Source organism: Coregonus clupeaformis, chromosome 8 (assembly GCF_020615455.1).
Source record: "Coregonus clupeaformis isolate EN_2021a chromosome 8, ASM2061545v1, whole genome shotgun sequence".
Classification (NCBI taxonomy): domain Eukaryota; kingdom Metazoa; phylum Chordata; class Actinopteri; order Salmoniformes; family Salmonidae; genus Coregonus; species Coregonus clupeaformis.
In genome coordinates this window covers 13,560,648-13,584,383 of record NC_059199.1, presented here as the reverse complement: position 1 = coordinate 13,584,383, position 23,736 = coordinate 13,560,648, and the positions used below count along the sequence as shown (strand labels likewise).

The following is a 23,736-nucleotide window of genomic DNA, read 5'->3' as shown; positions in this document are numbered from 1 at the left end:
CTGGTCCGGAAGGAGCAGTATATCCTTTGCGTCCGATTCATTTAAAAAGAATCCTCATCCAGTTTGAGGTGAGTAATCACTGTTCTGATGTCAGAAGCTATTTTCGGTCATAACAAGCGATGGCGGATACATTATGTACAAAAAAGTTAAAAACAGCGCAAGAAAACACACAAAATAGCACAATTGGTCAGGAGCCCGTAAAACGGCGGCCAACCCCTCCGGCGCCATTCTTTTTACTCTTCCGTCTCTGCTGGAGCGACCATATACAGTACAGTCATTGGGAGCAACGCACTTGTATTGAGTTTGTTTTGATTGGACAGGAAGTGTAGTTTAATGAAACACCAGCAGAAACTCATCAGCCAATCAAATGCATGGGAATAGAAGGGAGGGGGGGCAGTGATTGAAGGTTAAATAATCAAATAAAATGACCAAGTAGATCTGTGCCAGTACAGAGGGATAGGCCAATTAGTGATATATGCTTCAGTAAGATTGGCTTTTTAGCATTCATAGCAATGGTTATCAACTGTACTGCAGGGATGGAACTTAAGTCTCAGAAAATAAAGTATTTGGGTGTACGAGATTTGACGTCAGAAGAGTTACAGTAATGGTGTTCCGTCCTTCCAGGCCGTTGGCTAGATACAGTAGGTTTAAATAGTGTGGGTTTAATGAGTGTATGGTTAGATGGCAGATTATTAAATTTTTTTCCCCATGCAAAGTATGAGGGATTTATACTTTTATATTTACATTTTTCTTAAGGGTAGCTTTAGTGTAGCTTAACTTCTTCCAGTAAAAAGTAATTGGTAGCTCGATAAACTATACTTTCATAGTAGCTTCCTCAACACTGTTATTTTGTGGATATTGCAAAGGTGTAAAATAATGGAACATGTGACAGAACTAATTTAACTCTCTCTGCTAGTTCTTCACTGGGCAGACGCGAGAGAGGATAGGGTTTATCATGTTCTTGATGATTGGGGGGCGAGGGTGGATATCGTGGGTGAGGTGGGGAGCAAGGGTCATCTCCAAGGCGTCCACTAACAAGATATTCAGGCCCCTGAACATGGCCTTGAGCACCCTGTCCAGTTGCACTGAAAACCAGTCACAGATGATGAGGCTCTCCTGTACGCTTTGGGCACGGAGGTTAGCCGAGCACACCACTACCACGGTCCCTGGAGCCCGGTCCAGAAGCTGCACCACCGCCCTTTGAATGTGGCGTAGTTGGTGAATGTAGAACTGCACAGGGAATGTGCTGAAATGAGCCCAAACGCTGATGACTACAACAGTGTCTGAGCCAAGCCATCCAGCTCGTTAGCTACATAGCGCAGCTGACTGATAATGAGAGGGGTCCAGGAGGAGGGGGGACCGTGGCTGCGGTCCTTCAGCAGGATGTTGTGGGGGATGTCCATCGCCATGAAGGGCCCTGCGCTCACAGGACTTTGAAGGTTGAACTCCTTCAGCTCTTTGACAGAGAGAGAGGAAGATAAATGTTTGAGGGAGAGCGAGAGAGATAATTTGAACATTCCTGAGACAGCCAAGTGTGAGATAGTATTGGCAAACAGCACTCAACTGGCAAGAAGCTGTTGAGGAACTTGTAGTACTTTCTGACGGTGGCGTCTCCGTACATGTAATAATAATATGCCATTTAGCAGACGCTTTAATCCAAAGCGACTTACAGTCATGCGTGCATAAAAAATTTTTGTGTATGGGTGGTCCCGGGGATCGAACCCACTACCTTGGCGTTACAAGTGCCGTGCTCTACCAGCTGAGCTACAGATGGACCATGTACACCACCTTGCCCTTCAGACACTGAGTAATGGCAGTGGGGTCGTTAAACTGGCGCATCACGACACCACCCAGAGCCCGCCATGACCCTTGGAAGTAATACCCAGAGCGAGTGGTCCTGATAGGCGCTGCCTTTGCACTGCTGCTTTCCACCTCTTGTTTGTCTGAAATACAAGAGGAGGCATGATGCACCAGCTACCATCACTTTACAGGTAGTAATTTTTCTTCACACTACACACATACTCCTAGCTGTTTTCTTAGGCGACACTGTGAATACGTGCTATAAGGTTGACGCCACTAAACAAGTTTGAGAATAATTTAAAATTTAAAGCAAGCGATACCATTCACCTGAACCACACTCTATAATTGTACATATAAAAAAGGCTAAAATATTGCCTTTTTACCCCGCACTTACCTTTGGAAGAGCAGTGCTTCTTTGTCGGTTATCAGATCTTTCTGGTAGCCTGCCCAGAAGTTGTTGATCTGTGTTTCACAGCTCAGCAGCTGCTTTGGCTTGTAGCAATACCAGGGTTTACCCGTGTGGGGGTCTGTGTAACTGCACAGTGGCTGCTGGTTGGTTGGCAGGCACAGGTCACACATGGTGGTCTCAGACAATATTCCAGAGTGGAACAGGCTCTTGTAAAGTACCCGGTCGGGATGTTCCTCACGTAAACTTCGTAGAACTGGAAATGCCTTACTAGGATGGACCAGTGTCACCTCCACCCATACAGACCCATCCCACAGTAACAGAAAAATGGCAGGTCCCATTCCCGTTGTCCAGGATCCTTCCTGCAACACCCGCCTCCAGCTCTGGGGAGTGCAGCCAGGCCAGCAAGAAGTCCCCACCATGGCTCTTGGGACGTCCTGGAAATCTTTCATAAGGACCAGAGCCTCCAGCTGGTCCACCACATGCCACTCTCTTCTACCCCCTGCTGGCAGGATTGCAAACAGGCTGTGTGCATGGTCACTGGTCTGGTCCAGGGGTGAAGGCGTAGGCCAGGATGGAGGCTCTAGCCTGGTGATGGATTCCAGGAGGTAACGCTCCATCAGAGCCTCCTCAGTTGAGGGCTCCTTGCCCAGGTGGCTACAGAAGCTTCGCTCGTGATCCAGAGGAGGAGGGCCCTCTGAGTGGATGCTGCATAGGTCAAATTTTCCACCTGATTGCACCAGGTGAAAAGTGATTGCATTAGTTTTGAAACCGGGCTGCCTCCCGGGTGTGAGCAAGGTGCCCCGTTCAAAGCCCACGGTGAAGTCGGCTCAAAACAAAGTGACATATGTCAAGAACGTGGAGTAATAATTTAGGATTAGAGCATTCACATGCAAAGTGTTGTATGTTCTTGGTAAAAAAATAATAATATGTACTTTATCTGCCTTCCCAAGTAGAACTGGTTTGAAAATGTTAACATTTATTTTATGGAAAATACATATTGTATGTTTCGATGAACCATGCTGTCTTGTTGACAATATGACCTGACGGTGCAGATTACTGTTGGATTTGAGCTGGGTGCTCTTCCCTCACCGCTTTTGCCTATTTACGTCACGGCCATAGCACGGTCCACCCCAGTCCAGCTTAATTAAACTCCCTAAATATAAGGGCTACTTTATGGCATGGTAGTGTTCACAGTAGAATACAAATATAATTATATTTATATTGTAGTCCCATTATCCTCCCCCACTGACTTCTTGTACTTGCCATTTTGTTTATTGCAAGTCAAACTTTAATTTGCATGCCAGTAAATATTGTCAACGTTACAGTATTTAATTATTATATCCCAAGGGGGACAGTCCCAGAGACTCTGTAAGCAGGCAGATGATCTATGATAAGGAATGGAATCAGTCTGATTGTTATGAGTTCCTGTTGTCTGAGTTGAAGGCTACAAAAGTAATTTTTGAAAGAAAAGCTTTTTCTATATTAGCTAATTTACCCCAGACCTGACAGTGTGCCTTTCAACTAATCTATTTTGTGTTCCAACCCTCAGGGCAACCCCAGCAGCTCCTCCAGCAGACGTTGCTTCCTCCTGTCTTCCAAATACTGCTGACCAAGCTGCCCACCATCAGACAGGTAAGGATGCTCTCCCATGGGAAGCAAGGGCTGGAGGGGCATCAAAATGGCTGAAAGATGCCCCCCCCACATTCTTCTGGGAAGGCTTTCCGCTAGATGTTGGAACATTGCTGCGGGGACTTGCTTCCATTCAGCCACAAGAGCATTAGTGAGGTCGGGCACTGATGTTGGGAAATTAGGCCTAGCTCGCACTCCGTGTTCCAATTCATCCCAAAGGTGTTCGATGGGGTTGAGGTCAGGGATCTGTGCAGGCCAGTCAAGTTCTTCCACACCGATGTCGACAAACCATTTCTGTATGGACCTCGTTTTGTGCACAGGGGCATTGTCATGCTGAAACAGGAAAGGGCCTTCCGCAAACTGTTGCCACAAAGTTGGAAGCACAGAATCGTCTACAATGTCATTGTATGCTGTAGCGTTAAGATTTCCCTTCACTTGAACTAAGGGGCCTTGCCCGAACCATGAAACACAGCCCCAGACCATTATTCCTCCTCCACCAAACTTTACAGTTGGCACTATGCATTCAGGCAGGTAGCGTTCTCCTGGCATCCACCAAACCAAGATTTGTCTTTCGGATTGCCAGATGGTGATTCATCACTCCAGAGAATGTGTTTCCATTGCTCCAGAGTCCAATGGCGGCGAGCTTTACACCACTCCAGCCAACGCTTGGCATTGCACATGGTGATCTTAGGCTTGTGTGCGGCTGCTCGGCCATGGAAACTCATTTCATGAAGCTCCCGACCAACAGTTATTGTGCTGATGTTGCTTCCAGAGGCAGTTTGGAACTCGGTAGTGAGTGTTGCAACCGAGGACAGACAATTTTAACGCCACTTGGCTGTCCCGTACTGTGAGCTTGTGTGGCCTACCGCTTCACGGCTGAGCCGTTGTTGCTCCTAGACATTTCCACTTCACAATAACAGCACTTACAGTTGACCGGGGCAGCTCTAGCGGGGCAGCTTTTGCAGGGCAGACATTTGACAAACTGACTTGTAAAGGTGGCATCCTATGATGGTACCACGTTGAAAGTCACTGAGCTCTTCAGTAAGGTCATTCTACTGCCAATGTTTGTCTATGGATATTGTATGACTGTGTGCTCGATTTGATACACCTGTAAGCAACGGGTGTGGCTGAAATAGATAGTATATCATTTTGAGTTGTACATGGATAATCTGTGTTTTAGATTTCCATCCATGCTAACCTTTTCGCATAATGTTTGCACATTTTTCACAGGAGGTTCTGGCTGATGACCTGTCTCCATAGCTGATAGAAACCGAGAAGAAATATCGTCCCCAATGATACTACTAATATTTTCTAATTGTACTGATGTGGAAGGGCACACTTGTCTACTGAACTGCTTGAAGTGTTCAGTAAAAATGACAGTGCCACTTTGTTACCATCTACAAAATACAGAAATGTTGCTCTACAATGAGGTTCTGCCAATCATATGTTGGAAACCATTATCAAGGAAACCTACAGTAGTTGAACACTTTGTGTAGATAGTAACCAGTTTACTGAACACCAGTGATTCTAAGAACAAGAATAACTGTTACCTGTAGGACAATGTCACTATCACAGGGCACAGTAATGTATATCCTTAATAAAATAATTTGTGGTGGTTAATTGTGCAATATAGTTATACCTATGGCTTGCATAACCAACTCAACTTTGGGTTGCAGATTTAACAGTATTGAGTCAAGGAACAGCTTTACTGCTCAAGAAAATATGGCATCACAGTACTGAAGGGGCAGAGCAGGCAGGTGGGCTTCCTGTCCCTGATGGTGCCATGACAGATATGACAACCAGCAGCTTTTGTAAATACTGTCTCACCAAGGACTAACTCAGAATAATAGCCAAAGCTGTGTCGCATTAGTGGAAACCAAGACTGTTCTCAAGCCAGCTGTGCCAGTTTTGACTAGCAGAAGTTATTTTTCGTATCAGGTAGGAGAACTTAAGCAGCAGGTTAGGATAATTAGGTTAGGGTTAGGAAATGGGTTAGGGTTAGTTAACATGCTTCAATTGTCCCTAACGCAACTTAAGCATATCTAGCTACAACAGGTACCATCCTGTAGGTTTTCGCTCCAACCCTAATCTAGCGCACCTGATTCTAATAATTAGCTGGTTGATAAGCTTAATCAGGTTAGTTACAACTGGGGTTGAAACAAAAACCTACAGAAGGGGAGCTCTCCAGGAACAGGGCTGGAGAGCCCTGAGCTACAACCAGGTCTGCCCTGAGAACAGTCCTGGTTTCCACTAATGCAGGGGTAAGCAACTCTGTTCCTGGAGAGCCGCAGGGTATGTAGGATTTTGCTTTAACAGATCAGGAAGACAAGGTGTGTTAAATTTAGTTAGTCACTGAACTGACCAACTGAGCTAATTGATCAGTTATGTGATTAACTAAATTGAACACACCTGGACTAACAGGTCAGTTAAAGCAACATCCTGTATGCCCTGCGGCTCTCCAGGAACAGGGTTGCCTACCCCAGCACTAATGCAATGCTGCATGGCCAAAGGGGTCCTTCTCCCTTGCTCTCTCTCACACACAGTCACTGTGCAAAAAAACAACAACATATACAGTACCAGTCAAAAGTTTGGACATTCTACATTGTAGAATAATAGTGAAGACATCAAAACTATGAAATAACACATATGGAATCATGTAGTAACCAAAAAAGTGTTGAACAAATCAAAATATGTTTTATATTTGAGATTCTTCAAAGTAGCCACTCTTTGCCTTGATGACATCTTTGCACACTCTTGGCATTCACTCAACCAGCTTCACCTGGAATGCTTTTCCAACAGTCTTGAAGGAGTTCCCACATATGCTGAGCACTTGTTGGCTGCTTTTCCTTCACTCTGCGGTCCAACTCATCCCAAACCATCACAATTGGGTTGAGGTCGGGTGATTGTGGAGGCCAGGTCATCTGATGCAGCACTCCATCACTCTCCCTCTTGGTCAAATAGCCCTTACACAGCCTGGAGGTGTGTTGGGTCATTGTCCTGTTGAAAAACAAATGATAGTCCCACTAAGCGCAAACCAGATGGGATGGCGTATAGCTGCAGAATGCTGTGGTAGCCATGCTGGTTAAGTGTGCCTTGAATTCTAAATAAACACTGACAGTGTCACCAGCAAAGCACCCCCACACCATCACACCTCCTCCATGCTTCACGGTGGGAACCACACATGCGGAGATAATCTGTTCACCTACTCTGCGTCTCAGAAAGACACGGCAGTTGGAACCAAAAATCTCAAATTTGGACTCATCAGACTAAAGGACAGATTTCCACCAGTCTAATGTCCATTGCTCGTGTTTCGTAGCCCAAGCAAGTCTCTTCTTCTTATTGGTGTCCTTTAGTAGTGGTTTCTTTACAGCAATCTGATCATGAATTGTATTTTATGACCTTATGTTTTTTTTACCCCATATGTAACTCTGTGTTGTTGTTTTTATCACACTGCTTTGCTTTATCTTGGCCAGGTCGCAGTTGTAAATGAGAACTTGTTCTCAACTGGCTTACCTGGTTAAATAAAGGTGAAAAAATTAAATAAAAAATGAAGACCTGATTCACGCAGTCTCCTCTGAACAGTTGATGTTGAGATGTGTCTGTTACTTGAACTCAGTGAAGCATTTCTTTGGGCTGCAATTTCTGAGGCTGGTAACTCTAATGAACGTATCCTCTGCAGCAGAGGTAACTCTGGGTCTTCCTTTCCTATGGCGGTCCTCATGAGAGCCAGTTTCATCATAGCGCTTGATGGTTTTTGTGACTGCACTTGAAGAAACTTTCAAAGTTCTTGAGATTTTACGTATTGACTGACCTTCATGTCTTAAAGTAATGAATGACTGTCATTTCTCTTCGCTTATTTGAGCTGTTCTTGCCATAATATGGACTTGGTCTTTTACCAAGTAGGGCTATCTTCTGTATAGCCCCCTACCTTGTCACAACACAACTGATTGGCTCAAACACATTAAGAAGGAAAGAAATTCCACAAATTAACTTTTAACAAGGCACACATTAATTGAAATGCATTCCAGGTGACTACCTCATGAAGCTGGTTGAGAGAATGCCAAGAGTGTGCAAAGCTATCATCAAGGCGAAGGGTGGCTACTTTGAAGAATCTCAAATATAAAATATATTTTGATTTGTTTAACACTTTGTTGGTTACTACATGATTCCATATGTGTTATTTCATAGTTTTGAAGTCTTCACTATTATTCTACAATGTAGAAAATAGTAAAAAAAAAAAAAAAAATTGAATGAGTAGGTGTGTCCAAACTTTTGACTGGTACTGTATATATTGTATTTGTTAGACCAGAATGATTTTAGCATGTTAATCTACTAATCTCTTAAAATGTGTTGACTTGCCTCTCACCATAGCCAGCTAGCTAGCTAACGTATCTGACCTAGCTAGCTACATATACTGGCTATCATATTGCTAGTAGCTTGCAGCAAGCACCATGCCCGATCTGTCTCCCTGTGTCACCTCCTGCGAACTCCTTGCTCAACAGCTGTCCTAGCAAGCATAACAAAGAGTTTAGCCTATTCCTGTCTTATCCAGAAATACTAGTTTAAGAAATTAAGAGTATTTCCAAAGACAGTACAGTATGAAGATAGGCTAAAACTAGGTTGGAGTAATAACATGTTCAACTACTTAAAGACATTGTCTGGAATCTCGATTGTGCCTTTAGATTTATAGAAAATTAACAACTAAGGAAGAATTTTCACTTCTCTAACTCGAGTAGGGTACAGACGTGGGGTACTCCCTTTACTCCTATGTTAAATTGCGTACTTCACTCAAAATCCGACAATGCTGTATTCTTTTTTTAAAAATCATTCTATAAACATTTTGGATATGCTTTGTTCGTCATACTTCGATATCGTCTTAATCAACAAACGTACAAATGTACGTCTCCATTAATAGCCAAAGAGCCTATTCCAAGGGACTTTCTTCAGCTAGCTAACGTTAGCTAACTAACCCTGCTTTTATAGCTAAGATGTCGAAAAGCTGTTGCGTACTGTTTTGTTTGAACAATGGTAGGAGAAAAGACCACCAAATAAAGTTTTACCAACTGCCCAATGGCCAGGTTAGATAAACCTCATGGTTTCAGGCTATACGCCGCGATGATGATGGAAATCTGTGGGCTCCGGTTACACGATACATTTGTTGGTATGAAGCACTTAATTCACGGTCGCTAGCTAACACTTAGTATCTAACTAGCTATGTGTATTGCCTGTGTAAACCTGGGCCAGTTGGTAGGGTTTTCTGCACAGCTGGTCTCCGCCAAGTTGAAAGGACATACAGGCAAGCCAACAAGAATAAACTTTTCTAAATACTGTGGGGATCTATTTTCTTATAACTAGATGTGATGCCTAGCTTAGAAAGAACACATTAATGATTAAACATAATAGGTTTGTACTGTACTGATAATAGATTGTTTAACATAACAAGCTGTGATTAATGTGGGGAACTGTTATGGGGGTAGGCTGAGACAGACTTGTGATTCACACAGACACACACACAGCCTCTTTATTAAACCGCTCAAGGACAGACTATGTCTGAGGTTGCTGACTCGAGACAAGTTGTGGAGATAACAACTAATGCCTGGCAACAGTGAAGCGCCAAGGGGCTGGGACCAGCCTGTGCGCCAACGATAGGCTGAGTAAGTCTAAACCACGCTCAGTCTCTACTCTGATAGGCCAGCAGGGAGCGGGAACTATCTCTGTCAGAGTATTTAAAGAAGAACTTAGAACAATGGCTCAGTTCTCTGACTGCCCTGTGTGGTTTTTCAGTGGATCCGTATATACGAACATCATATTTACCATTGAAGTGTTTTGCATTAATTAAAATACTAGTCTATTTTAGAAGACGTGTATTGACCTCTTTTTGTTCCAATACCAGATTTGAATTGACGCAACTTAACAATACCTAGACCATTCAAGGGCAGGCAAAGACTGGAAGTAGTTAAGTGGCATATCTAAAACTAGCGAATTAGATCAAGATTAACTTCTCTCGCTAGCCAGCCAGCTAACGTCAGTTAACCTGCAAAAAAGCTAGGAGTAAACAAACAGTGATGTAAGTATAATGCGACAGCTTTACTGTCGGTGTTAGCACGGCGGGTAACACATTAGAGGGGTAGAGTAAGTATCATGCAAATCATTTGTTGTTGTGACAGCCAAGTATGTTAATAACAATACGTGACACTGCTGAAAACGTTTATTGAAATGACAAAAAAGTGTCAGTAGTTTGCTTAGGATGACGCCAAAGTTAGGCTAATTACAAAGGCGTAATAGGTGTACCCTATATCTGTACACCACTCGGGGACGTGGTCACATTAAGCCACACCTTACCTCTTCTGCCTCACGTTACCAAAACACCGCCCACAGTGTTTGATTGACAGGTCTAACACATCGAAAACACAAAGGAGCAATATGGAAACTAAATAGAAAAATGAAGCATTGCAATTGATTTATCGAATTTCATTGATCATTTGAATTTTGACAGTTTTAAACCACCCAGAGTATGGAAAAACATTGTCAATTGCAATTGAGAATTCATTTTCTTTTAATATTTTTTTTTTATTCATGCTGTCACAAGGAAATGAAATGGCAAACATGAGAAATTATTTGTCATTTAAGCATTTACATAAAAAATATGTATGTGTCAGTGTTTTACTGGATAGTACCATGGAACTTAAATATTAAACCACTTTGCTATTTATTTTTCAAATTGGCGGGCATTATGCATACTCAATCATGAAAATGATAATGCAATATATTATTTTGAATTAGAATTTTGTCACAAAAAATGCATACCCATTTAGGAAAAGGGATTGAAAACATGATATTGATTTATCATTTGCCCGTTACAATTTAAGATTGAATTAAGTCACGCAAAGACTTCCATAGAAAAGAACCCCATACCTACTGTAAAATATGGTGGTGGATCTTTGATATTATGGGGCTATTTTGCTTTCATTGGTCCTGGAACCCTTCTTAAGATCAACGGCATCATGAACTTCACCAAGTACAGGATATTTTAGCCCAAAACCTGGTTACGTCTGCCAGGAGGCAGAAACTTGGCCGCAAGTGGATCTTCCAGCAAGACAATAACCACAAGCACACATCAAAATACACAAATAAATTGTTAATTGGCCACGTAATCAACATTTTGCAATGACCATCTCAGTCTCCGGACTTGAAACCCATTAAAAACTGTAGTTTGAATTGATGAGGGCAGTCCATAAGCACAGTCACGCCCTGGCTCTGGGGACTCTTAAATGTTGAGCCAGGGTGTGGATTTTTCCTTGTTTAGTTTTCTAGGTTTGTCGTTCTAGATCGTGTATTTCTATGTTGGCCAGGGTGGTTCCCAATCAGAGACAGCTGTAGCTCGTTGTCTCTGATTGGGGACCATACTTAGGCAGCCTGTTGGCATGTTACGTTGTGGGATCTTGTTCCGTATGGTTTGTGTTATTAACCTAGGACTTCACGTATCGTTTTGTTGTTTTTGTTCATGTTGTGTACACTTATTAAAATATGTACGCCTATCACGCTGCGCCTTGGTCCGCTTCATCTGTCAGCGATCGTGACAGAAGATCCCACCACAACTGGATCAAGCAGCGTGAAGAGGAGAGAGGATGGACTTGGGAGGAGAAGAGTGAGAGTCTGGCGAGAGCCATGGAGGCCATGTTCACGGGGGATAGACAAGCCCAAAAAAGAATTAGGGGGGGGGCTCACGCATCTGGAAGGATTCTGTATGGAGGAATGGTGTAAGATATCCTCACAGGGTGAGGTATTGAAAGGTATTGAAATCAGGAGTGTCAATAATTTTGACCCCTACTCTTTTGAGAAAAAAAATATATTACTTGTTAAACCAAATCTCTTTCTCTGCACAGTTGTATTAGTATAAAAATATAATTTCCCATTTTTATCTTTATCTTTATAAAGTATGTCAATCATTTCTGACGCCAATGTAGATGCTTCACCAAGTATTTATAAGTATGTTAATACTATATAAATGTTTTAAGGATTGACATATTTTTAATCAAATTTTATTTAGTCATGTTTCAAAAACAGGTCATGTCTACATCATGTGCCTGACATTGAACATAAGTGTTTTGATCCATAGCAGAAATGGAAATGAAAAAAGAGCTGATAAACCTTATTCGGTCAAAAAAAGAGATTTGTGTTTAATCTAGGGGAGCCATTTTGTTTCCCCAATGAAGTGAAAGATAACAGGAGCAGTGTATGTTGTTGTGTTTGAAGGATCAGACTCGCACTTCCGTGGAACTGGACCATTGATACATACAGTAAGTATGTGTGCATTTTGACATGTATGTTTATAGACAGATGTGTATGTGCTGCGTTTGGTTCTGCGGCAAGCTGGCACCTACACTATATTAAACACAGAAGCTTGGCTAATGAGCTGCAGGTGTGAAGCTTGGCAAATGGAGTGTGGGGAAGGTCACCTGCTGTTTGTTAGTTGGCATACAGTAGCCGCTACGTGATGCCATTCTGGCTGGTGCAAGCGAGCTGGCAATAGACTCCATACCTACTTCTCACCATAGTTTCCCACAACACATAAATTGCCTAATTTTGTCACAGGAAATGGGCTACAAGTGCTCTATGGAGAAACACTTTCCCCTGAAAACTCCATTGTTTTCTTTCCTTCTCTGGCACTGTCTCTGGTTATTAGCAGTAATTATCATAATTAATTTTTGGGCATATTGGCAGGTATGCAAAGGAACGATGTGGTGAGAGAAAATAACTAAAAGAGGGGGAATGGCGTCCAAACCAGGCTTTTACTTGCTGGACAGTCGGGAGTTAAAGTGACAGTTGATGAGAAGGAAATTGACTTCATCAAAATGTAATTGTGTGATAAACGTCCCAACATATAGCTTCTGACGCGCTCATATTGCTTTGCCACTCGGGAGAAGTGTGGGGTATCATTATTGTTTAAGTTAGGAGCTGCTGTGTTAATGTAGCCTAATGCCCACCAACCAGTTTAACTGGGTGGGGTCTGTTTTCAAAACATTTGCTCTATGCATTATTTATGTTTAGAAAGGAAGATGTTTTTGCTCACATCTGTTCAGCTCCTTTGTACTTTACGCTACTTCCCATCCTAAGGTGGTGGAGCTTTACCCCTGGGTTATGTTCAGTGGGGAGAAAGCGTTTGGAAGCTGAATGAAACGGGAAGGTACTACCACAGAATCTGGCATTTCTAACACACAGGCCCATTTTTGTCTTTGAGGCCCCCCGTTATAAGTAAAATAATTCTCATTTAAATAGTAATAATCATTCTCCATTAAAACCCCAATTTAGGGCTCTATTCAATTTGAATTGCTGAAGCGTCACAGATTGCGCAATAGAAATGTAAAGTTAATTTCAGATTGAGCCGACATATGCAGTGTTTACCGTGAATGCAGTCTCCGCTAAAGCGGGAACATTCCCTTTAAATTTCAATCACGCTGTAAACTGAACTTCTGCGATACGGATTGAATGGAGCCCTTAGACCGGCTAAAAATGGACCAGCCCATCTGGCATTTGCCAGAACTGCCCTATGGCCATAGGACCACATCTTTGCTGTGCATTTTTTTTATTGCTATCTCTTGATTTGATAAGAAGAATGTAGTCTAAACTTTGAAAATAATCCTTATCCACAATAGATAAGGTTTTAGAGCAAATATTTATGTAGAAGACTTCTCCTCGGATCCTCCTCAGCATGATTAAACAACTCACATCATGCCTTCCAGCCTTAGAGTTCCTGACCTGTTTACTGTCCCTTCTGCTAAAGCTCCACTAGGCCTTGTTCTAACGGCTTCCAGAGCTCTAGACTGGCTGGAGCACATTATTATTCTCCCCTTGGCACTTTCCAACTTTATCTCCAACCCATGTCTATGAAATTAGGTTTAGGGGAAGGTTACAGTGGCTGTATAAAATAAGAACAATGCCAACCTGGTTGTGTGCAAAATTCATGGAAAAGACATCAGCCTGTTTTGTGAAGTCATGGTCAGGTTGTATATTGTTTTAAAATGAAAAGTCTAGTTCTTACAAATTTTTATTGGGGAGAGAAATGTATATTTGTGGTTGTAAACTGGAATCTCTTTAACCCAAAAAACAGATTTCAACCAGAAAATGACGTAATTATGATATATACAATATTCCCTGACTTATTCCATCACCCTCTTTCAGTACCTGGGCATACCCAGTCAAGACAAAATAAAGCAAATGCACTAACAAGACTCTTCAAGCAGACGTTGTGGGTGATCTTCACTTATAAGAGCCCAAGAGAGCAAGCTAGAGACGAGAGAGACTTTTGATTCCTTCAGCTGTGTTTGAGAATGAGACTGAACATGCATTAGGTGCTGCTTCCATCCTCTCACTCCTCTCATCCACTCCCATATGGGAGGCGTGTGGATCTGGGCACATAGAGAGAGCGTCGGAGAGAGAAAAAAAGAGGTCCCATATGTGTTTTTTCTCTTCATTAGTTCCCAAGCAAACAGAGTCCCTCTTCAGCAGATTCATTTAAATCAATGTGTTTTTAGATGTCCAGAAATGCAGCCCTCATTTGCATGAGAAGCTCACATCACAAGCTGTAGAACGAAGGACAAAATAGGAAGTTAGACTCTCACACTGAGGGATGTGCTTTAATTAAAGGGCCTTTAAAGAGAATGCTTATGGGCCTTGAACGTTGTACACAACAAAATCCTTTGCTAAGATCTCTGGGGGTTTTCTCAAAGGAGGCCAAGGGGATTTGAAAAACATAAAATGACTGTCCTTCTGTGTTTTCTTACTATTGAAACATACACTCACTGGCCAGTTTGTTAGGGACACCACCCCGTTCACGAAAATGGTTGGCTCCTACAGACAGTGAGTCACGTGGCCGTGGTTTGCTATATAAAGCAGGCAGACAGGCATTGAGACATTCAGTTACTGTTCGATTGAATGTTAGAATGGGCAAAACAAGTGACCTAAGTGACTTTGAGCGTGGTATGATCTTCTGGGCTTTTCACACACGACAGTGTCTAAGGTTTACCGAGAATAGTGCGACAAACAAAAAACATCCGGTCGGCAGCAGTCCTGTGGGCGAAAACAGCTCGTTGATGAGAGAGGTCAAAGGAGAATGGTAAGAAACCCAGCCCACTCCTGATGTTTAGAGAAACAACTGACAAATTGTCCTGAAACTGAAACTGAAACTTCAAACAAATGTCATGGACTGGGTTTCTGTATAGCAATTTGTGACATCATCTGCTGATGTAAAAAGGGCTTTATAAATACATTTGATTGAAATTTGATTGATGGGACCTTATACACATGACAAATTCACACCTACTGTCACGGTTTACTATGCCAGAACCCAGAAGCAGACCAGGACAAGGTACGTAGAGAGAAAGGTGAGTGCCACCAAAAACGTCTGCGAAGAAACGCCATTGTCCGAGCCACGCCAGGGTGACAAGCCATCTTGCTGGCGTGGGACCATTTGAGGACAGCAGGACGAATCGACTCAGGCACAAACAACCGACCGGGTGGACCGTTACCGGGACCGGGCTGAGTCCGAAGGGCCGCCAGCACCTCCTCCTCAATTCTTCCACATAACTGCTCCCACGACGCAGTTCCGGGGAGGGATTGTCTCGGTCTTGGACCCACTCTCCTCCGTCTTGGAGAACATCCGGGACAAGGCGTCCGTCTGCCGTTCCTAGATCCAGGTCGAACGTCAGGGCAAACTTGAATCGTCCGAAAAACAACGCCCACCTGGCCTGAGAGGGAGTTGAGACGTTTAGCCGATTGCACGTACAGGAAGATTCTTGTGGTCAGTCCAGACAATAAAACGGTTGCTCCGCCGCCTCCAACCAGTGGCGCCACTCCTCCAAGGCAAGTTTCACCGCGAGAAGCTCCCGGTTACCCACATCGTATCTTCCTCCCCGCAGGCGAAAAGGCGCGAGTAGTAGGCGCAGGGATGGAGTTTACTGTCCGTGGAGCATCGCTGCGACAGGATGGCGCCACCTCCCACATCAGACGCGCTCACTTCACCGACTTCAACTGACGGCCCGTGTCCGTTTGAGAGAGAATCGGTGCGTTGGTGAATCGCCTCTTCAAATCCAGAAACGCTCGATCCGGCTCCGGATTCCACTTGAAGGTCCTGATACTGGAAGTCAAGGCAGTTAACGGAGCGGCCACACGGCTGTAATCCCCGGATGAATCTGCGGTAGAAATTGCGCAAACCCAAAAAATCTCTGGAGCTGCAATCTCGTACCGGCTGGGCCCATTCCAGAACCGCTCTAACCTTCTCCTGGTCCATCCTAATCTCTCCCCTGGAGATGATGTACCCGAGAAAGGATGTCGTGTGGGCGTGAAACTCGCACTTCTCGGCCTTCACGAACAGGCGATTCTCCAACAATCGCTGCAGAACCTGCCGGACATGCTGGACGTGGTCGGAAGGTTCCTTCGAGAAGATCAGAATGTCATCCAGGTAAACAAACACAAAGAGACCGATCATATCTCTCAGGACGTCGTTCACCATACTCTGGAATACCGCTGAGCATTGGTCAGTCCAAACGGCATCACCTGATACCGAAGTGACCCATCGGTGTATTGAAACCCGTCAACCACTCGTCCCCCTCTCTGATCCGGACCAGGTGATACGCATTGCGTAGGTCTAGCTTGGTGAACACCGTAGCACCCTGTAAGGAGTCGGCAGAACTCATCAAGGGCAGGGGATACTTGTTCTTGACCGTGATGTCATTCAACCCCCGATAATCAATACACGGTCGAAGAGAGCCATCCTTCTTACCCACAAAGAAGAATCCTGCCCCAGGGGTGATGACGAGGAACGAACGAGACCAGCAGCTAGGGACTCCTTGATGTAGGTCTCCAACGCCTCACGTTCAGGTCGGGAGATACTGTATAACCTTCCCTTTGGGGTAGACAGCTCCAGGGACCAGGTTGATGGCACAATCATATGGTCGGTGGGTGAGGGAGTGACAGAGCCTTCTGCTTACTGAAAACTTCCCCCAAATCGTGATATGTCTCGGGAACCAGGGACAAATTGGGGGTTTAGCCTCAATCACCTGACTGGGAACCGAATGGGGGCAGGCAGTCTTGAGGCAGTTAGCATGACAATCAAGGCTCCAACTCGTTACCTTGCCCGTCACCCAATCGACCGTGGGATTGTGTTCCTTCAGCCAGGGGTATCCAAGGACCAGAGGAACATGGGAAGACGGAGAATGAAGAATGAAATCATCTCAGAATGATTCCCCGACAACCGCCTCTTAACCGGTTCAGTCCTCATCGTGATACGTGCCAGACTACTGCCGTTCAGAGTGGTCGCTTCAATGGCTTCCGGCAATTGCTCCTTGGAAAGCCCCAGCTGTTCCACCAACTCGGCATCAAGAAAGCTTCCATCGGCACCTGAATCGATAGGAAGCGTTAAGCGCTAAGCTCTGATTCCTGTTCACAAGGGTAGCCGGGAAGCGGGGTCTGACAGAGGTACTGAGAGGTTGAAACTGGCTCGCTAAAAGTCCTCCCAACTTTAGCGAGCCGGGCAGTTTGACGACCGCCGGGAACAAGTGGAGATGTAATGTCCCGAGCTACCACAGTAGAGGCAGCAGTTGGTCTTACGTCTATGTTGACGCTCCTCCTTGGTTAACCCGTGCCGCCCCACTTGCATGGGTTCAGAATCGGGAGAGAGGACCTCTCCACTAATCCATTGTGGTGGAGAATGATCGACGTGTTCTGGTCCACCACCCGACCCGACTGGGAACTGAGAAGCTGATCGTCGATTTGACACACCCATTGCTTCTCCCTCCTTCGCTCTCGGACTCGATTATCCACCCGAATAGACAAGGCTACCAAGCTGTCCAGGTCACTAGGCTCCGGATAGGAGATCAACTCATCCTTGAGCTGCCTCCGACAGACCCTGGTAAAAGGCCGCTTGCAGAGACTCCTCGTTCCACCCACTCTCCACAGCCAACGTCTTGAACTCGATCACGAAGTCGGCCACGCTGCGAGTTCCTTGGCGAAGCGAAAACAGGCGCCTCGCTGCGTCCCTCCCTCGGACGGAATGGTCGAAGAGCTTCCTCATCTCGGCCGTGAACCCCCTGGTATGAAGCCATGCAGGGATCCTGTCGTTCCCAAACGGCTGAAGCCCACTCCAGCGCTCGACCACGCAGCAACTCAATCACAAAGGCTATCCTAGCCTTGTCTGTGGCATAAGAGTAGGGCTGTAGATCGAACACTAATCCACACTGCATAAGGAAGGAACGGCATCTTCCCAGCTCCCCCTCATATTTATCCGGCCGCCGGAACCTTGGGCTCACGGATGGACACAGCTTCAGAAGCGGCAGGCGAGATGGGTGAAACCGGTAGTGGATCCTCCACCGGACACTTACGTTGGTTCTGGACCTCCGTCAGACCGGTAGAAAGGTTCCAACTGACAACGCGATCTCCTGTAGTACCGTGCTATGATGGCCCAACATCTTCTCCTGCTGGGTAATAGCATGGCGAACAGAGTCCAGGTCCGCTAGGGTTCATACTGATCGTTCTGTCACGGTTTACTATGCCAGAACCCAGAAGCAGACCAGGACAAGGTACGTAGAGAGAAAGGTGAGTGTTTATTAATAGATTCCGAGTGAGGCTGAATAATCCAGGGAACAGAGCGGGTGGCGTGGATGGGTTGTTGAGGGTGCAGTGGTTGGTCGTACTGGCTCGGCAGCCGCCGACCATCAGGCAGAGGTTGGGTGAAGGTTCCGGGTGAAAGACTGCAGACAGAACAAAAACGGAGGTCAGTACACAGCAAGTCACAAGGTGCAAAACAACAAAACTAACACTAATGGCTCAGAGGCTGATACGCCGACAAACATACTGTTCATAGCTAACGATCCGGCAGGAACTGGATGTTAGGCCAGAGCCTAAGAAGGGTGATGATCAGGACCAGGTGTGCAGATTGCTGATGGGATGCAGGTGCGGAAAACAAGAGCGCTCCCCGGAGCGTTCCCGAACCCTCGGGAAACTGGAGATTACGAACCGGAACACTAGTCACCAGACAGGACCCGACTCAGACAGCCGGGATCGTTACACCTACACTCAAATAAGAAAAGATCCCTGGAGTATCTTCAAATTGAAACTGTGGGGGAACCCCTATAAGTTATTTGAAGAACCCTTTAAAAGGGTTATTCAAAGAACCCTTTTTAATGGATCCTCAAAGAACCTTTTGAAGAACCTTTTGGGGTTAATTTTTGAACTACATTTTGTTACGTTACAGCCTTATTCTAAAATTGATTACATCGTTTTTTCCCCTCAACAATCTACACACAATACCCCATAATGACAAAGCAAAAACAGGTTTTTAGAAATGTTAGCAAATGTATTAAAAATTAAAAACGTAAATATCACATTTACATAAGTATTCAGACCCTTTACTCAGTACTTTGTTGAAGCACCTTTGGCAGCGATTACAGCCTCGAGTCTTCTTGGGTATGACGCTACACGCTTGGCACACCTGTATTTGGAGAGTTTCTCTCATTCTTCTCTGCATATCCTCTCAAGCTCTGTCAGGTTGGATGGGGAGCATTGCTGCACAGATCTTTTCAGGTCTCTCCAGAGATGTTAAATCGGGTTCAAGTCCGGCCTCTGGCTGGGCCACTCAAGGACATTCAGAGACTTGTCCCAAAGCCACTCCTGCGCTGTCTTGGCTGTGTGCTTCGGGCCGTTGTCCTGTTAGAAGGTGAACCTTCGTCCCAGTCTGAGGTCCTGAGCGTTCTGGAGCAGGTTTTCATAAAGGATCTCTCTGTACTTTGCTCCGTTAATCTTTCCCTCGATCCTGACTAGTCTCCCAGTCCCTGCCGCTGAAAAACATCTCCACAGCATGATGCTGCCACTACCATGCTTCACCGTAGGGATGGTGCCAGGTTTCCTCCAGACGTGACGCTTGGCATTCAGGCCAAAGAGTTCAATCTTGGTTTCATCAGACCAGAGAATCTTGTTTCTCATGGTCTGAGAGTCCTTTAGGTGCCTTTTGGCAAACTCCAAGCGGGCTGTCATGTGCCTTTTTCTGAGGAGTGGCTTCCGTCTGGCCACTCTACCATAAAGGCCAGATTGGTGGAGTGCTGCAGAGATGGTTGTCCTTCTGGAAGGTTCTCCCATCTCCACAAAGGAAATCTGGAGCTCTGACAGAGTGACCATCGGGTTCTTGGTCACCTCCCTGACCAAGGCCCTTCTCCCCCGATTGCTCAGTTTGGCTGGGCGACCAGCTCTAGAAAGAGTCTTGTTGGTTCCAAACTTCTTCCATTTATGAATGATGGAGGCCACTGTGTTCTTGGGGACCTTCAATGCTGCATGCATTCATTTGTACCCTCCCTCAGATCTGTGCCTTGACACAATCCTGTCTTGGAGCTCTACGGACAATTCCTTCGACCTCATGGCTAGGGCAGTGGCGGTCACGAAATGGTATCAGTGATTGTCAAGCAAATAACTGCCTGTCTCACGGTAATTGACAGGCAATTAACATAAACACATTTAGCATCTCCTGGCTTCCACACGTAGCCTACAAGCCACTGATGCAGACCTTTGGAACATCTACATATTCAAAGGCTAATAAATCCATGTAATATAGCCTACACCTTCACAATAAATCCATTATTTATTTTAGACAGGTCTAAATAAACATTATATGAAGAAAATGTAGTCTATTTCAGAAGAACAGAATAGCATACTCTGAGTTGTCCTCATGATAGGTCCTGATCTGGCTATGCCATATGGCTGTGGGCTACACTAGTTCATTTAGCAGACAAGATTTGCTTAGAATTCCGTGGCATTATATTATATCATTTTACAGTATGAAGAATACAATTGAACAAAGCTGAATAAAATAGAAAGGATATTTTCTCCAAACGATTTGAGGGAGTCCGCACATGCGGCTATTCTGTGTTGAGTGGTTAACAAAGAAATAGGTACTCCTATATGCTTAATTTAGAGTTATTCATGTAACTTTAGTTGTTTTACAAACGTTGGGCTATATGTTTGGATTTTTAATACATTGTAAGGCTGCATGATGCAACTCTAATGATGATTTGAAAAAAGTAGCTTGAAAGGCATGAGCTCTGCTTTGTTTATTTGCGCAGGCTGTACACACTTCATAGTCTCTCATTCACAATTTGAGAAGCACTTGTTAATGCCTCAAATTTCCCGGCGGCATCCACTTTGTGTGGCCATAATGCACCCTAAAAGAATCCATGCTTTTTGCAGCCCTTCTCCCTGAGTGCTGCCTGCTCCGAAGCACCTCTCACTCACACTGCTCTCCATCACGTGATCGGGTCTTTCTCACAGGCTACAAGTGAAGGCAGACACATCGGGGACGCAACTGTGCACATCCTTATCCAATTCCGAGAACTGTCCACATTTACTTTTTGTCAGCCAACAAGATGAGTATGTCACGTCTACCCCCGCTCCCCCTCTCCGGCGCTCGACGGTTTACTAATCACTGGCTCTGACAACCATCATTATGCACACCTGCGCCTCATCATGAGACTCACCTGGACTCCATCACTTCACTGATTACTTCCCCTATATCTGTCACTCCCTTAGCTTCATTCCCCAGGCAGTATTGATGATGTGTTTCATGTCCAGACGCTACTCCTGTTTTGTATCGGTCCATGTTCATTGTTTTATTAAACTTACCACCTGCACCTGCTTCTCGACTCCCAGCGTCATCGTTACAGAATACTGCTTCAACAAATGGAAGCAGCAGGAAATCAGGAAATCTCCCAGACGGTCGACGAACAGGGATACCTACTTCGTCAACACCACGACCAGCTGGCGCAACTGGGGACGGCTATGGAAGAGGTTCTTCGCAGTCTTCAACGTCTCGAACATACCCGAGAGGCGTTGCCTTCAACTAGCGGAGGATACTCTGCCATCAGTCGACCCAGCGAGCCAGCACACCAGTCCATTCAGCAGCCCGCCCAGGTCAGCGATGCCCGTTTGTCCCTCCCAGATAAATATGACGGAACCTCATCTAAATGCCGTGCCTTCCTACTACAGTGCTCCCTCTATTTTGTGCACCAGATGGGAGCCCCCACCACCGAGAGGTCCAAGGTTGCCACAGTTATTTCTATGCTCACTGGGCAGGCGTTGGAATGGGCCACGGCCGTCTGGGAGAGAGGAGAGGAGGAGCTGGATTCGTATGAGGGGTTCATGGCTCTGTTCAGAGTTATCTTCGATCAACCACGGGGGGCGTCGGTACCCTCATCACTTCTCTCCCTCCCTCAGTGAGCACTCTGTATCAGAGCCTGAACCCATGGAGGTAAGGGTCACACGCCTCCCCGCGGCGGAGTGACGCAGACGGAGACAGCTTGGGCTCTGTCTCTATTGTGGTCAAGGAGGGCACCAGCTCCAGCACTGTCCGGTACATCACAACTCGGGACCCACGAGAGCAGAGGGACGGTCACGTGATCGTCCACCTCCTGGGGCAGGTGTGAGTATCCACTCTTCATCACTTTCTGCCAAACCCTTTTTAGTGTCGCTCACACTAGCTGACTATCCCTCATGTACTGCTTCTACTGCGCTAGTGGATTCCGGTGCCACGGGGAAATGTATTGACCAGACCCTTGCCTTCTCTCTTAACATCACCTCATACCCGCTCTCCTCTGCGCTTCCGGTTCAAGCCCTTGATAATCAGCCACTAGGATCCGGGACCATCACACACATCACCACACCACTCACCCTTACCGTGGAGTCCATCCATCAGGAGAACATTCCCTTCTTCATCACTAGTGCACCAGCTCACAAGATCATCCTCGGTCATCCTCAATCATCCTCGGCTCCAACGCCATAACCCCACCATCTCATGGTCGAGGATGAAAATCACAGACTGGGCAACCGAATGCTGGAGGACCTGCTTTCCCGTCCCCTGTGGTTCCACGTCAGTGGAGAGTCCTGTGGTTGCCCTCCAGCCCATCATCCCGGAGGTATACCAGGACCTGCGGGAGGTATTTTCCAAAACCCGCGCCACCTGTCTCCCTCCTCATCGCCCCTGGGACTGTGCCATCGACCTGCTTGCAGGCTCTGCGCCCCCGCGCAGACGCATCTACCCTCTGTCAGTGGATGAGACCAAGGCCATGGAGGAGTACATCCATGAGGCGCTCCAACAATGTTTCATCCGCACGTCCACCTTTCCTGCATCTGCAGGTGTCTTCTTCGTGGCTAAGAAGGATGGAGGATTACGCCCGTGTATTGATTACAGAGGACTGAATGAGATCACCACCAAGTACCGTTACCCTCTCCCGTTGGTGCCGGCAGCCATCGAACAGCTCCGCGGGGCCTGGTTCTTTACCATATTGGACCTGCGGAGTGCTTACAATCTCATCCGCATCCGGGAGGGGGATGAATGGAAGACAACATTCAGCACGATGTCCGGTCACTACGAGTGTTTGGTGATGCCTTTTGGCTTAGCCAATGCTCCATCAGTGTTCCAGGCATTCGTCAATGAGGTGTTCCAGGACATGCTCGGACGCCAGGTGGTCGTGTATATCGACAACATCCTTGTCTACTTGGCCACCTTGGAGGATCACATCGCTCATGTCCGAGTAGTCCTGGAACGCCTCCTGGCCAACCAACTATATGTCAAGGCAGAGAAGTGCCAATTCCATCAGGAAGCTGTCTCCTATCTAGGCTACCAGATCAGCCCACAAGGAGTGATGATGGACATTAAGAAGGTAGATGCGGTGAGGTCATGGCCAATCCCAACCACCATAAAGGGGTTACAAAGTTTTTTGGAGTTTGCCAACTTCTACCGCAGTTTCATCAGGAACTTTAGCTCCATTACCTCTCCTCTCACCTCTCTCCTCAAGGGTGGTCCCCATAGGTTGGTGTGGAGTCCAGCAGCTGACGAGGCCTTCAGCCTACTGAAGGGA

General features: G+C 45.8%; 1 pseudogene; it reads right to left on the bottom strand.

Moving 5' to 3' along the window:
- Positions 1-912: 912 nt before the first annotated feature.
- Positions 913-21,697, bottom strand: LOC121571022 (annotated as a pseudogene).
- Between the last annotated feature and the right edge of the window lie 2,039 nt (positions 21,698-23,736).